General features: G+C 40.3%; 1 long non-coding RNA gene across 10 annotated transcripts in view; it reads left to right on the top strand.

Annotated features, from left to right (window-relative positions):
• Positions 1 to 16,168, top strand: part of LOC132830941 (uncharacterized) — a 558,005-nt gene that overhangs the window by 70,727 nt on the left and 471,110 nt on the right. For all 10 annotated transcript variants that reach the window (XR_009646452.1, XR_009646457.1, XR_009646455.1 and 7 more), the window contains exon 2: positions 4,702 to 4,729. This is a non-coding gene — a long non-coding RNA (uncharacterized LOC132830941). The remainder of the gene's footprint in view (positions 1 to 4,701; positions 4,730 to 16,168) is intronic.

Raw genomic sequence — 16,168 nt, 5'->3', positions numbered from 1 at the left:
TCAGAGGCTGGGAATCCTGCAGTGAGTAACTCGCTTCCTAATTTTCCAGAGTGTGTTCACCATTTAGAAACTGCAAGTAGGGAGTGTGATGGAGCACTCCCCACTTGCAGCTGCAACAAAACTCAAGAAACTTATCGCCATCCAGGATAAAGCAGCCTGTTTGATTGGCATCATATTCAAAGACATCCACTCCCTCCACTACTAACACCTAGTGATAGCGGTGTGTCCCACCTACAAGCTGCTCTGAAAAAAAACCATCAAGACCCCTTTTTACTGACCAAACCCATGACCATTTCTGTTTAGAAGGATAAGGACAACAGGTATGTGAGAAGAGCACAATCTGCAAGCTCACCTCCAAGACACTCCTCATCCTGACTTGGAAATATATCACCATTTTCTTCAGTGGTGCTGAGCCAAAATCTGGAACTCCCTCCCTATTGACATTGTGGGTATAGACTGCAACGGTTCAATAAGGCAGTTGAGGGCAGCTAGGGATGAACAATAAATGCTGGCCTAGCTAGTGATACCCACATACTGTACCAGAAATTAATAAAACGTCTAGTTGCCTCTTACTCTTTTTGTAAACTCCAGCAGATACAAACCTAACCTGTCCAACCTTTCCTCATAGGCTAGTTCATTAATTTCAGGTATTAATCTAGTAAACCTTCTCTGAACTACCTACAATGTATTTGTATCCTTCATTAGCTAATGTGATCAACAATCACTCCAGATCCAGTCTGTGTGTTGTGTAATGGAAGCATAAACTCCCTAATTCTATACTCCATCTCCTCAATAAATATAAAATTCAATTAGCTTTCCTAATTACTTTGTGTACCTGCATTCAAATTATTTTTTTGATTCATGTAACTTCTAATGTTCCCTGTGACAGATCTTAGGCTAACTAGCCTATAGTTTCCTGCTTTCTGTCTCCCTTTCTGAATAAAGGAGTTACTGTCATAATCTTGCAACCTAATGAGTCCATCCCTGAGTTGCATGTTGGACAGTTAAAACCAATTCAGGAATTATTTCACTTTTTTAAGATCACAGGATGCAACTGTCAAGACCCAGGCACTTGTCAGCTCAAAGCCCCCAACAGTTTAAATGGTACAATATTTCAGGTGATTGTGATCTTCCTGAGTTCCTTCGCCCATTCTATTGTATCGCTGATTCTTATAAATTACTTGAATCATCTATAGTGAAGACTGGCACAAAATATCTGTTCAGTTCACCTCCCATTCGCTTATTTTCTGTTATTAATTTTGCAGGCTCCATTACAATAGGACCATCGCTTCCCGATGAAAAGCTTATTCCCAAAATGTTGATTCTTGTGCTCCTCGGAAGCTGCCTGACCTGCTGTGCTTTTCCAGCACCACACACTCGACTCTGATCTCCAGCATCTGTAGTCTTCACTTTCATCCATCATTCATTTTGGTTTATTTTTTTAAAAAATTATAGAAACTCTGATTATCTGTTGTTATGTCTGACTAGCTTTCTCTTAGGCTTTGATTCTTCCTTTCTTAATATTTTTGATACTTTTTTTTACTTCAATCCAGTCTTCTGATCTGTCACTTTTTTTTTCGCAATTACATAATTTTAAAGTTGTTTTTAGTACTTTGTATAAAGTTGAAATTCACCATGAATTCCCTTGGAATTCTTCTTTCTCAACAGAATACATGTATTCTGTATGTTCTTAAATATTCCCATAAATATCTGCCACTACATTTCTATTGACCTTTCGTTTCACCTAACTTGTCAACTCACTTGAGCCAGTTCTGCTTTCATTCCCTCTTAATTAAAATTTAAAAATGAAGTCTCAGACCCAGTCCACTTTCGCTCAGACTGAATGTAAAATTCAACCTATGATGGTCACTGCTGCCCTGGGGCATGTTCACATTGAGCTTGTTAATGAATCCTAGCTCATTGCACAATGCTTACTCGTAATGAAAACTAAGTACATATTAGCAGTTGATGCATTAAAATGATGTTATCCAGCCAACTTCTGCTCTCTGGGACAGTTGTAAAGAATTTGAAATGCCTGTTAATTTCCTATTTAAAAATAATGCTTCTAATTTTCCCTTTGCTTTTGACGGATGGGGGTAAGTGATAGGTAGCAGCTAACATGCTGTTCCCACTATGACAAAATCCAATGGACTGCCTGCAAGTTGTCATCAATTAATAGCTTACAATCAAAACAATGGCAGCCAATAAGAGGCTGGGAGGCTCCAGAGGCTAAAGCCTGGGCCTATGCCTGAAGGGTCAAGCAGCAAAAATGTTTGTCTTTGTCTCACACTGGGGGTTATTATGGGATTGGAAGCAAGGTCTAGGGCTTGGCTTTCAGAAGCCAGTCGTTTGTCTGTCATACCTCCAATTGCCCTGAAATTGAGGACATCCCCCCGCCACCCCCAAACTCTAAACTCAGCAGGCTTGTCATTATGGTTTCCCAGGAAAAGCGGACACCTGTTTTTCTCTTTTTGGGGAGGTGGATGTTGAGGCACTTTTGCCATTAATGGACCTGTGAAAGGTCATTAAATTGCTGTCAGATCGGGAGTCACTCCTGCATCGTCTTACTGAGCACCTATTTGCTGAAGTAGTGAAGGATGGGTGAGGGCCAACACTCCCTTTTTCCTTACCCTTCTCGCCACTTCTCTCACCATCTCCAAGGAGAGTAAAGTCATGCTGGGAGCACCCGAGGACACAGTCGCAAAGTGAAGGGTTGACCCTTTAGAACTGAGATGAGGAGAAATGTCTTTATCCAGAAGGTGGTGAATCTCTGGAACCAATGTCACAGAAGGCTGTTGAAACCATTGAATGGTCTTTTAAGACACTGATAGGTCCTTGATTGGTAAGGGGATCAAAGATTATGGAGAGAAGGTAGGACAATATGGTCGAGAACCCTATCAGACCAGATTCAGTGGGCTGAGTGAGCTAATTTTCTGCTCCAATATCTTATGCCTTGCATTGAATTTTAAAACCACTTTTAACAATGAAGAACCCTAGCTCAGAGTTTTACAAACCTCTGTAAGGTCACCTGACTCAGGGTTATTCTAATGACCTAAAATACTGAAGTTCTCAGCATATACCACTGCTATTGATTTTATTGTGGCACTGTTTAGAATTTCATATTTAAGAATTTTGAAAAGTTCAATTGGACCTTCTCATTGTAAGACTTTCATTTAAATTGCCAAACATTAGGAAACTCAGGATATTATTAAATTGGAGAGGGTGCAGAAAAGATTTACAAGGAATTTACCAGGAGTGGAGGGTTTGAGTTTTAAGGAGAGGCAGGATAAGCTGGGAGCTTTTTCACTCAAGCATCAGAGGCCGAAGAGTGACCTCACAGAGGTTTATAAAATCATGAAAGCTGTGGATAAGGTGAATAGCTAAGGTCGTTTCCCCAGGGTTGAGGAGGTCATAGCTATGGGGCATAAATCTAAGGTGAGAGGAGAAAGATTTTAGAAGGGGCTTGAGGAACAGCGTTTTTACACAGCAGGAGGTTCATATGTGGAATGAATTTCCTGAGGAAGTGATATATGCAGGTAGATTTAGAACATTTAAAAGACATTTGGACAGGTATATGTATAGGAAAGCTTTAGAAGGACATGGGCTAAAAGCAGGCAAATGGGACCAGTTTTTAGTTTGGGGAAATTTGGTTAGCATGGACGAGTTGGACCAAAGGGTCGGTTTCCATGCAGTATGACTCTATGACTTCTCAAAGTGTTTCTGAAATGTATTGTTACGTCACGGGTTAAACCCCCCTGCTTAATTTAAACCAGCAACACAGAAAAGATTTAAATGGTGCAGAATTTGTGAAAATTTGAGAGACCAAGAACTATTAAGTAAAAATTAACAACTTTATTTCTTATAATGTATAACAGAGAATAATTACCGTACAACTCCTTCCTCAAACCTATCTTTTACTTTCCCTTCTATAATACTAGTCCGATAAAACTCCTGATTAAGATTGATCAAAATTCAAACTTCAAAACCAGCCAGCTGTCGAATCTTCTCTTAATATCTTCCTCTGTCTTCTTTTCTTCTTAGGGATTTTTGTTTCACAGGTCATTTATCGATAAAGGTACTTTTAAGAGAGCTTTTTTTTGGCAGTCTGTATGTGCTGGTGGCTTGGCAGTTCTCCTCCAACTGTTCAATTCTTCCCAGGTTTATACTCTAAGCATTGGATTGTTTCATTACTTTTTAAATTTTGTCAATATAGTAAATTCAAATTTGATTGGAGGGTGGTATTTTGGGATATAATGTAAGCTGATTGGCCAAACTTGAATTTATTTTATCATCTCCAGGCAACCAGCTACACTAGCTGCTGGACCAAAAGGTTACATTGTATCTTGTTTCGAACACTTGGTGCTGTATCAGGTAGTTCTGCTAGCTTTAACTCTCTTAAAGGTACAGTACCCCTTGCACCTTCATAACAGTGTTACACTTGTAATGTACCAATCCAGCAGTAAATTTGCACACTCACAAACCCCCACAGACTGCAATGGTCATAAATAATGCAAACTCATTACATGCAAAATTGCTGCAAATAGTAAACTTCAACATTGCAAAGAACCAGTTGATCCAAGTAATTTTTAAAGGAAGCCAAGTATTCTAAGTAAAGCAAAGTAAGACAATATTTTTATGGTGCCTTTTTTGTTTTCACAAACCTGAGATTTGCTGGCTAATTTTAACTTGTTTCTTTTGCAGGATGGACAGCAAGCTGAGCCACACCAAGGTAGGCATATTTATATTGAACAATACAGCGCAGAACAGGCCCTTCGGCCCTCGATGTTGCGCTGACCTGAGAACTATTGTCAGCTTGTCCCCCTACACTATCCCAAAATCATCCATGTGCTTATGTTCCATAACTTGCCCCAGCAAAGGTTGCATTCAATGATTTACCAATTATTATAATCCATTCAAAGCTTTTAAATTGCACAATGATTAGGTGATTAACCTAACATCTTGATGTACAAATAAATAAAAGTAAAAACCAATTAAATGGAATCGAGAGATGTTCTCCGTGTCAGGTATCTTTAGCATTTTTTTAAAAAAACATTTTAAGTTTTTCATTACCAAAATTCATGGATGTGTGACTGGGATGCCCAGCTTGTGTACTTATGCCCTGGTTATAGCAGAAAAAATGGTGAAACCCCAAAAGATGTATGGAGTTCCCTCCTGCCTATGGAGTGAATTACATTTAGATAGTTTGAGGCTTTTAACAATTATTGAACAAACTGAGGTATTGTACGAGTGGGAAAGGATACCATGATGTTGGTGAAAAGATAAATTGGAAAGCACTGTTTATTGAAAGCGGGCTAATTTCAATTTGATTATCTATGGATGACCAAATGCTGTTAGATTCTACATTGGGTGATTTTGTGGGTAAAGATTCAATGGCCTTTTCTCAATTTGCAATTTATTGTGTTATCTCAGGATTCTCCAGATTCTTTTTATGTTTTTATCCTCTCTAGGGAAAGGAAATAATTTCCTGATTTATTTCTACCCATTTTTGCAAGAGCTGATCATGTGCACACAACCCAATGTGCTCTGAATTAACATTGGAAAGAAAATAATTTTTCCTTCTTAAGATGACACTGGAAGCTTTGACTTGATTTCTTTTGTTGCATGTACCTCGGCACAGTGACATTTGCATGCAGTTTTGGCAGATCATACCATACAAAGTGTATTAGGGTGGTAGAACAGAGCCAAAGATGCAATGTTATGGCTGCAGAGAAGGCGCACAGAGAGCGAAGTCAACATTAAATATAAAATTTGAGAGGTCCATTCAGAAATCTAGTAACAGTGGGGAAGAAGCTGTTCTTGAATCCATTTGTATATGCATACAAACCTCTCGATGGAAGAGGGTACGAGGGGTCTTTGATTATGTTGCACTGAGGTGAGGTGCATAGGAAATTTTAGGGGAGATGAATGTGCAAAAGTCTCTAGGTTGTTAAATGACTCTTCAGATTGATTTGGTAGTTTTACTTCTGATCCTTGTGTACAGCCACTTACTGCTACTGACACATGAGATTATTTTTTACAGAGGATCCAGTTTTTATTTGCTGCTGTTCTTGCACAGTTGAGATCCTCTCCCATGAATACACATTGTTCTGCATGGAATGTAGCTACTGGTGGATTAAATCAATACGTATTCCAGGCCAACACTGTCAATACAGAGAGGGATCTCTCTTCAGGATTCCTCTAAATATGATAATGCCAAAGTGGAAAGTCTAAACTTTATGTTGCTCCCAGCATTTACAATCCAGGACACCAAGCCCCCTCTATAGTTTAGCCCGATGAGTGAGTTAATTCAGATTTTCTTTTTTGTGTATAAATAAAATTAGATTAGATTAGATTCCCTACAGTGTGGAAACAGGCCCTTCGGCCCAACCAGTCCACACCGACCCTCGAAGGAGTAACTACCCAGACCCATTCCCCTTTGACTAATGCACCTAACACGATGGGCAATTTACCATGGCCAATTCACCTGACCTGCACATCTTTGGACTGTGGGAGGAAACCGGAGTACCCGGAGGAAACCACGCAGACACGGGGAGAATGTGCAAACTCCACACAGTCACCTGAGGCTGGAATCGAACCTGGGACCCTGTGGCCAACCACTGAGCCACCTTTATTTTAGCATTTTTATTTTTAAAAGAAAGGATATTTGCTCAGTATAGAACAGATTGTAAAAACTTTGCTATCAAAACCAAACAAAGGAGTATTTCCATTTTCTGTAGCACCTTTTCAAAGCTTCTGTATATTCCAAAGTGCTTGACAGCTAGTGAAGTGTGGCTGTGTGTAATGCACAAAATGCAGTAACGAATTTTCACACAGCAAGGTCTCCCGAACTCTAAAGTGATAATGAGACGTGGAGGTTGCTGAACGTTTGGAATTCTGTGCCATGGAACGTTGTGGATGCTCAGTCTTTGTGTGTGTTTAAGGTAGAGACTGATATATTGCTTATCATCAGTGGCCTGCAGGATTATGGAGATGGGGTGAGTAAGAGGCTTTGAAGTGTTCGATCAGTCATGATTGTATTGAATAGTGAGCAGGCTCAGTGGACTGAATGGCCAACTCCTACTCCTATCACAGAATTGTAACAGCATACAAAGAGACCTTTTGGCCCATCGTGCCTGCACTGGCTCTATCTATCCAAATAGTCATACATCAAGTGAACCTGCCTCCTCCACATTTCTAGACTGTAACTACCCACGGTGTGAAAAAGTTTTTTTTTTGTTCTCCTATCATTCTTGCTTCTTGTACACATCCCTTTAATTCTGTTCCCTCTTGCTCTTGTTCCTTCTATGATTGGGAGCACTTTCTCCCTATCTACGCTGTCCAGCTGCTCATGATTTTGAAAACCTTAATCAGATCTTCCCTTTGCTGCCTTCTCGCCAAGGGGAACAGTCCAAACTTCAAGCCTTTTTCTTATAACTTAAAGTTTCTCATTCCTGGAATCATTCTTGTAAATTGCTTCTGTAGTCACCATGTATGCGTACACACTCACGCGCACACACACACATGCACACACACTGACACTCCTACAGACACACGCATACACATACGCATACACACGCACATATACACACACATACACATACACACATACACATACACACACACACATATACACATACACACATACACATACACATACACATACACATACACACAATCACATACACAATGAATGGATCATTTTATTTATTCTCAACCTGCCCAGGGGAGCTCACTGTTGCTTTTCTTCAAAATAGTGGTGTAGGATCTTTTCACACACACTTGTGTGAAGTTATTAATGGTTCATCTAAAAGATGGCATCTCTAACTGTGCGGCACACCATCTCTGTCTTGAGCACGTTGGCCTAGAATGTGTATTTAGGTTTCTGAAGTGGGATTGGAAACAATATCTGACTGGGAGGAGAGATACAAACTGGGAGTGGCAGAGAACAGTGAAATGTGTACCACATTCAGGCAAAATCTGAATGATAAGGTGCCAGTGGAAAGTGATTCAAAGTTCTACAAGATATCAATTATTTATGAAACCAGTGAAAATATCTGTGAATGCCAGTATAATGAGTAACTCTCTCACTTCTGGTCTGTTCTCAGTCAGTGGATTTCAGATGATGCTACGATTGGTTTTATCATTGCTGAGGTTGCAAAGGCAGTACTGCTCTGCTCGATATTTACTGTAGGTTAATACTGTTGAGAAATAGAGATCCTGACTATTACTGATCAAAGAACTCGTTTTGTGGAAGATCTTTTATCTTGCACTCATCAGTCCGTACAAGGCACCTATTGTTCTGTCTGCCCTTTTAAACCTACCAAGGCCAATTATTGCCCTTTTAGTGTCCACAGTCTGCCTCCACAGCTGGTGGACACCTGTGCAGTGAAAGGACAAGCTAATTTAGGAAGGTTATTTTTCACTTAGGTGGGAAGGAAGTGTACTTTTAGAGTATGCCTCCCAATCCCATGCCCAATTCCCTTCATTCCCAAAACTCTGAGGACTTGCTGCCTCTCACATCCATGTCACTTCGCAAGCCCAACTGCAGTTCCAGTTGTGCTCATTACCTGATCTAACACTGCTAGCCAGTCAGATTACTGATACTGCTCGGTGGCCTTTGTAGAAACTTGTCAGTTTCTTAACCGATTGAGTTTCAGATTGGTGACCTTTTATCTGATCGTTGAACCAGCTCAGGGATTGTTGCAGCATTTCTGCTCCAATGTTAAACCCAGAAGGATGATGGCGGTAGCCAGTCATTGCTTCATCACCCAAGGTGAGACTTTCTCATTTGAGGACATTTTTTCCTGGAACTATTCCCCAGTATGGCTAACTACTTTCAAGGGAGGAGAGGCAAAACTGGAAATGGGGGCGATGGGGGGAAATATGGCTTTGAAGCTGATGTTATTGGGTGCTGCTGTTTGTGGGACTTCACCCAGACACCGACCTGCTTCCCTTTAAGAAGAGAGCTCATCATCATCTTTTCCAAGGAAACGAAGGCTGATCCAACCAGAGATGTCCATATTTGTGAAATAATTTTTTAAAAAATAAATAAATTGTGGTTAAATAACTGAAACTCAAATCACTTTGGATTATTGGGCGATGGGAGGAAAAATTACAGGTCAAAATATTTTTGTTTTAGTAACATGGTGCAGAAGTGCTGTGTATTTATATCAATCTCCAATAATCTTGGTGTTTAAGGTAGAGTTGGGGCTCTTCAGAACTGATATGCAAATATGAATATGAAAGGGACATATCGGTATATTTTGATAGCTGCAAAGGTCTATAGCCAGAAATAGTACCTTTTTTTATAGTTTCTGAAAAGGTCATTGTTAATAGACCTATTTAGATTTTTTAAAAACAGGGTATTTGGATATGTAAAGAAAAGTTTTTAATCATGCAGTTTCCTGTCATGCTGCCCTTTTTTGAGTTTGCGTTTCCCTGTGGGAAACATCTGGCTTGTGCTTGATATTTCATCTCGCTCCCCCCCCCCCACCCCCCCCACCTTCCCACATAATACAACTGAAACCAGTCATGAGGAGATCCCTGAAGGAGCTCACATCTATCTGATAAAATTCTGGTGCATTTTAGACCTTTGCCTCTTCTGTCCATCTACTGAATAGTTGGCTCTTCTCACACTCTTCTACTTGAATCTATCCTTTGTTCATCAACCTAAAATAAATGAAGTTAAATTTCTTCAAAGCCCGGCTTCTTTGAATTGGAAGATTTTGTTTCAACCATTCTACTCAGAAGGCATTTTCCCCCCAGAGTTCACTTCCACCATTTTGAACCCATGGTAGTTTTACGCTAGTAGATAGTGCAGTGTGAAGACCTGTTCCTGATATTAATCTTCACTATGAAACTAAATGATCTTCTGTTATCCTTTCTTCTTGCAGCATGTAGCACCTTGTCCTTGTCTTTGCATGTTATTACTTAGAAATTTTACCATATTCCTTTTATAAGTTGCAGACTGTTTCATCGATTCACAGATTCCCCTTGTTTGGTGAAATGGCTTTCTCTCCTTTTTTGTACTATGTCATAACAGGACTGGGTTTGGTTTGGGAGTGGGGGTGTGTGGGGGGGAGTGGGGGGGGGGGGGGGTAGTGTTGAGATGGTGACATAGAAGGGTGCAGCCTCTAGGACTCAAAATCGAGTCAATAATTTTACAGCCTGACTCCATCCTTCCATGTTTTCTGATGCATCGCGGGGGTGAATTTCTGTGTTGCAAGTGGTCTGCTTTTAATCCCTGATATTTTATTTGTGTTGTTGTCAAATGATTCTCCTGGTCATGTTTTGAAGGAGCATATAGTTAAGAAGCAAAAATAGAGATTGCTGGAAAAGCTCAGCAGGTCTGGCAGCATCTGTAGAGAAAAATCAGAGTCAATGTTGCCAGTCGAGTGACCCTATCTCAGACCAGAACGTTCTGTGAGCTTTTCCAGCAATCTTTTTTTTGTTTCTGATTTACAGCATCTGCGGTTCTTTCAGTTTTTATACAGTTAAGAAGGTTGCTTGTGTGTTGGAGCACAACATAATTTTGAGGACTTATATGCTGCTTGTTTGAATTTTAAAGGGAATGTTCGTTCAGTAGCTTTATGGAAATTTTAGTAAAAATGCCCGGCATGTTGATCAAAATTATGTGATCTCTTTCACTTTTATGAAACAAAACCTCAATGGGGACATTTGTCAAGGTCATGTGCTCTTCCCATCCTGAAATCCCCACCACCCACCTCATCCCAGATCCATCCCTCCCTTTGAGCAAACATAACATTGCTAAGATTTCTCAATGTGGCGGTGCACATCTCGACTGTAACTATGGATGGTGATTGAGGCGGGGTGGAAGAAGAAAGGGCTGTTTGTTTTCAGCTTGACAACTGACCAGGCAAGTGATCAGAAGTTGGCTTGCTTGAAGTTACCTCCTTTTGGTTTGGTCTGTTTGGATATTTCTGCTGCACTATTTGGCTGCAGCATTGTAGGAGTTGCCAGGTGAGTAGGCCTGTTTGGATAACCTGACTCTCTTTGTGATGTGGTCAACCACCAATCATGCACTTGAGGGTTGTGCAGAGGCCAGAAATGTCAATGACCTGATTTAAATAATGAAAACCTAGAGATTCTGAACTAGTGAAATTTCTGTTCAGGAGCAGTTTACTGACTGGAGGATTGTTCTCTAGTCTGCACCAGACTAAACTTATTGATTTGATGTATAGTCAACAAATATCCCTTTGCAAAGTCACAAAATGTTTTTGTGAAATCCACAAGTAGTAATTACAGGAACTGTTGCACTGCAGCTATTGGTCGTGCCATGCAGAGAAGATTTACCCAGGGTTCTTCTTATCCACAGTTCTTTGTTTCATTTCACCAGGATGTTGCCTGGGATGGGATGTTTCAGTTACGAAAGGCTGGATTAGCTCAGGTTTTCTTTGGAGCAGAGAAGATTGAGGGGGATCTGTTAGAGGTGTATAAGATTGAGAGGCACGAACAGGGCGCATAGAAAAACAACTGTTTCCCTTGGTCGAAGGACTAATAACAAGGGGGTATAATTTTAAAATGAGAGGTAAAATTATTTTGAGGTTATTTTGAGGGAAAATTCCAGAGTCTGGAATGCATTACCTGGGCAGATAGTTGATGGAGATACCTTACAACCTATTAAAAAGTACTTGGATGAGCACTTGAAATATCCTAACATTCAAGGTTATTGGTCTAATGAGGGAAAGTAGGCCTACTGGAGGTAGTAATGTATTTTTGACAGTTCAGACTGGATGAGTGAAAGGGCCTCTTTTGCACTATATGATTCTGCTTCTGTGCAATCAGTGATCGAACTGAGTGCCATATCTTCACTGCTGTTCACTCATTAATATGATAATGCTGAACTCTACAACCTTCCCAAGCTGATACCTTACTCTGGTGAAGCCAACTCAACAGGTAAATAAACAAGGAAGTAAAAGTTGACTTAAAAAAACCCAGAAATAACCTTTTAAACTAAACTAAGTTATAAAGCAGAACCAAGTGTTTTCAGAGTGTGAGTAATCATACCTGTTACAACCAGAAGTGAATAGAGTAAATGAATTTCAGTTAGTTTAAGAAACCACGAATGACCTTATGGGCAGCTGTTGCCTATACAAAAGATGTATTTCTTAAAAATGTTCTTCATTCCTGGAATGGGGGCAGTGCTGGATGGGCCACCTGAAAAAATGAACTTGTGCTGGACAATAATAAATTTACCATGGAGTTACAAAAGATGGGCAATGATTAAAGCATGCTGGGAAATAGAACCCAGCCTTGACCAAAGTAACTATGCTAATCCACATGCTGCAGAGTCCAGACAGGCTACAGCTACCCACAGTCAGTTTGCAAACAAACTTGACAGCTGCAGATCCTTCAATACACACCTGAAATTGGACTTGAATGAGGCAATGAAATATTGCCCTTGGGACAATCGGGAGCAGCAAGTCATTCTCTAGACAATGAGGCCCCAGCACCCTTATTTGGAGGAGGCTATGTGCACCCAGCACCTAATGGACTACTAAAGGCCCCCCTGCCATCAATGTGCCAACCCCTGGTTGAGTCTGATTGATCAGATTGATCGAACATGATCAATCCATTGGCAGATCCTCAAGACACTTCCAAAAGGGTGCGAAGACTCTGAAGGATAAGAATCGCCCCAAACCCTACTCAGCGCGGTAACTCGAAAATAACCACTGAAGGAGAAGACCTCTCCAAGCCCATCAGACGAAGAAGAAGAAAACATCACCAGATGGAGCCCAGCCAAGTTCTCGTGTGGTGGTATACAAACATGCAAAGTTAAGTTAAAGCATAACGTAGTTTGTAGCTTTTTTTTGTTAGTTTATAACATACAATTAATATTAGAATATTAAAGTATTCAATAAACGAATATTATTGTTTATAAGAGTCGACTCACAGCTCTGTTGCTAAATATAAGAATTTTAACATACTGCTTGGCAGTCAGGATTTGGAGATGCCAGTGTTGGACTGGGGTGTACACTGTTAAACATCACACAACACCAGGTTATAGTCCGACAGGTTTAATTGGAAATGCTAGCTTTTGGAGTGCTGCTCCTTCACCAACCACCTGATGAAGGAGCGTCGCTCCAAAAGCTAGTGTTTCCAATTAAACCTGTTGAACTATAACCTGGTATTGTGGTTTTTAACTGTGTGGCAGATACGACGAAAGGTATGATCTAAGGAACCTTAGTGAATTTCGGTTATAATTCTTGTACCTAATACGCATATGCTATGAGCATTGGTGGACGGAGTAGATGCTTGTGGATGTAGTGCCAATCAAACAGGCTGCTTTGACCTGAATAGTGTCAAGCTTCATGAATGTTGTTGGAACTGTACTTATCCAGGCAAGTGGGACTGTAAGTGGTGGACAGGCTTTGGAGGGTCTGGAGGTGAGATACTTGCGGCAAGATTTCTAGCCTCTAACCTGCCCTTGTTACAGCATTTGTATGACCAGTCCATTTTAAAGGTAATGCCCATAATGGTAACAATTGAAAAGTTATTGATGTAATTGAGATCATTGAAATGTCATAAATGGTTAGAATCTGTCTTGTTGGAAATAGCCGTTGCTTGGCATTTGTATAGTGTGAATGCTCCTTGTTACTTGTTAGTTCAAATCTGAACATTATCTGGGTTTTACTGCATTTGGACTTGGACTGTTTCAGTATCTGAGGAGTTGTGAATGGTGCTGAACATTATGCATTCATCAGCCAGCTACTGACCTTATGGTGGGAGAAGGCTATAATGTGCAAAAGCCATATTTTGTACAAGCTGGGGTGTTATGGCATGTTTTGTTCATTTCGTACCCACTGCAGTTTGTTGTATTAATTTTTATACTAGTGAACAATTTTCCATTGGTTGTTCTTGGAATAGAGATGGGAGGAGAAAGGAGGAAACTAACTGAATTGTATTATGGGGGTATTAAATAATTATATTTGGAACAAAACTCTAAGTATATATTTCATGTTACCGAAGACTTACGATACTTGTCTATTGTACTTGAAACAGATTCCTATTCTTGGGATATTTCCATGTTCAGGCCCGATGCAAGTTGTGGAATAGTAATGTCTGGAGATAGTAAGGACTGCAGATGCTGGAAAGTCAGATTCAATAAAACATGCAGCTGAAAAAAGCACAGCAGGTCAAGCAGCATCAGAAGAGCAGGAGAGACGATGTTTCAGGTTGGGACCTTTCATCGGTAAAGGGGGTTGGGGCTGGGGCTGGGGGAAAGGTAGAGGGATGGTGATAGTTGGATGCAGGTAAGAGGTGATTGTGATTGGTCAGTGGGAAGGAAGATGGATAGGTTAGGTCAGGTCAAGGGGGTGGGGTAAAATTGGAGGGCTGAATCTGGGATGAGGTGGGTGGTGGGGAGATTTGGAAGCTGGTGAATTCTATGCTAAGGTCATATGGTTCTGAGCTCCCAGGGTGGAAGATGAGGTGTTCTTCCTCTGACCTCCTTGTCTGCTTTTCGCTTCCTCTCTGAACCACAGCTTAATCTACTTATTTTCTGTTTGTGACGCACTAAATTACAAGTTGACAAGACATTTAACAAACTATCACCCAACTTCTCTGTTGCAGGTTGAAGTGTGACTGTGACTCAGAGTTAATGTAGCAGAACTAAACAGAAATTTTCAATGACAGCACTGTAATAGCACTCATGAACATATCGTGCATCTCTTATCCATTCCTACAAGCGTTTGATCAATTGTTGTTAAGTTTAGCACTTCAAAGTTCATTCTCAGTGACACATCACTAGAAAGTGCTTAAGATAACACATTTGAAAATACTTTCAAACTTTTATTAATTTCGTTTACATTTGCATAAAGTTTTTTTTGTAAATTTTTTAAAAAGTTAAATACGATGGATTTCAGAAGTACTGCATCTTATAATCATTGCCCCACCTCTCCCATGAACATGCCAAGTAGTGCTTTGACAAAGTAGTTAGATGCAGAATAATAAAACCATTTTTAGTGGAATTGGAGATGTGCCTAGGAAATGGTGCATATACATCTAAAATATTCATACCTGGATTTTCATAGTTCATGCCTACAAACTTGGAAGAAGTGTTATTAAGTTATAGTATTTTAAAGATCATACTTGGTGAAGCAGCATTCTCGCACTTTCCCTTGGTATGAAAACCTTTTAAAAAAGCCTCTCTAAGTTTGCTTTGATCCTGCCCCCGCCACCCCGGCCCCAGTTTTATTGTTAAGGATATTTGCCTCTGGTTGTAGTCATGGCTGAGAAAGAGAATTTGCTGTGAGTGGTTACTTTCAACTCTTCTCACTGATGAATGGTAGCCAGACAATCACTTAATGGGGTTCGTGAAATACTTTTAAACCATCTAAGATATTTTGTTTCTTTTTCAAACCGGCACACATTTGTATGCAATGCATAATAACTTGACCATGGCTGAATACTGGGAATGTTCATTTGGCCCGTGCGCAGAAGGCATTTGGACGTTCTGTCTTTTCGATCCGAGCAGCCAACCCTATGTGTTCAGATGAAAGTTATTACATTATTCAAAGAGCAGTCGATGTCCCTTGGCATCGTGACCAGTGTTTATCTCCCAACTGGTTAACATTACGTTTTTTTGGCTCAGTTGCAGCACCAGCTGAGGTCACCATGAAGGTCCTGCCTTATCGACCTTTGTTCTTGTGTGAATACAGGATTGTTGGAGGGATCCTATTGGAAATTAAGAGGAAATATCTTCCCCCAAAAAGTAGCGTGAATGTGGAATTCACTTCTCCAGAGAATGATTGAAGTGAATAGTACAGATTCATTGAAGGGAAACTATGTTGGAGAATCGAGTAGATGCTTATGATAGTAGATTTAGATGAGGAAAAGAAATGGGAGGAGATTTGAGTAAAGCTTAAACTCTGGCAAGGACTGGTGGGGCCAAATGGTCTGTGTATAAAATGGATTGCAGTTCCTGTGTATAAAAATGTTGCAAAGCGAAACTAAATGCTCAGAAATATGTTTAACTCGTAACCGCTTTCTAAGATGCTCATTTGTATCAAAACAGTGCTTCAAGGAAGTAGCTCAGTGCCAGCTTTGTCAAGGACCTTTTTATTTTTTTGGAGACGGCCAACAAAATGTAGACCTTGCCAAGGATGGGCATGTCCCATAAGATCATATTTAAAAATTGGCACATTGA

Source organism: Hemiscyllium ocellatum, chromosome 3 (genome assembly GCF_020745735.1).
Source record: "Hemiscyllium ocellatum isolate sHemOce1 chromosome 3, sHemOce1.pat.X.cur, whole genome shotgun sequence".
Lineage (NCBI taxonomy): Eukaryota > Metazoa > Chordata > Chondrichthyes > Orectolobiformes > Hemiscylliidae > Hemiscyllium > Hemiscyllium ocellatum.
Note: the sequence above shows the minus strand (reverse complement) of the source record. Positions and strands in the feature narration are given on the sequence as shown.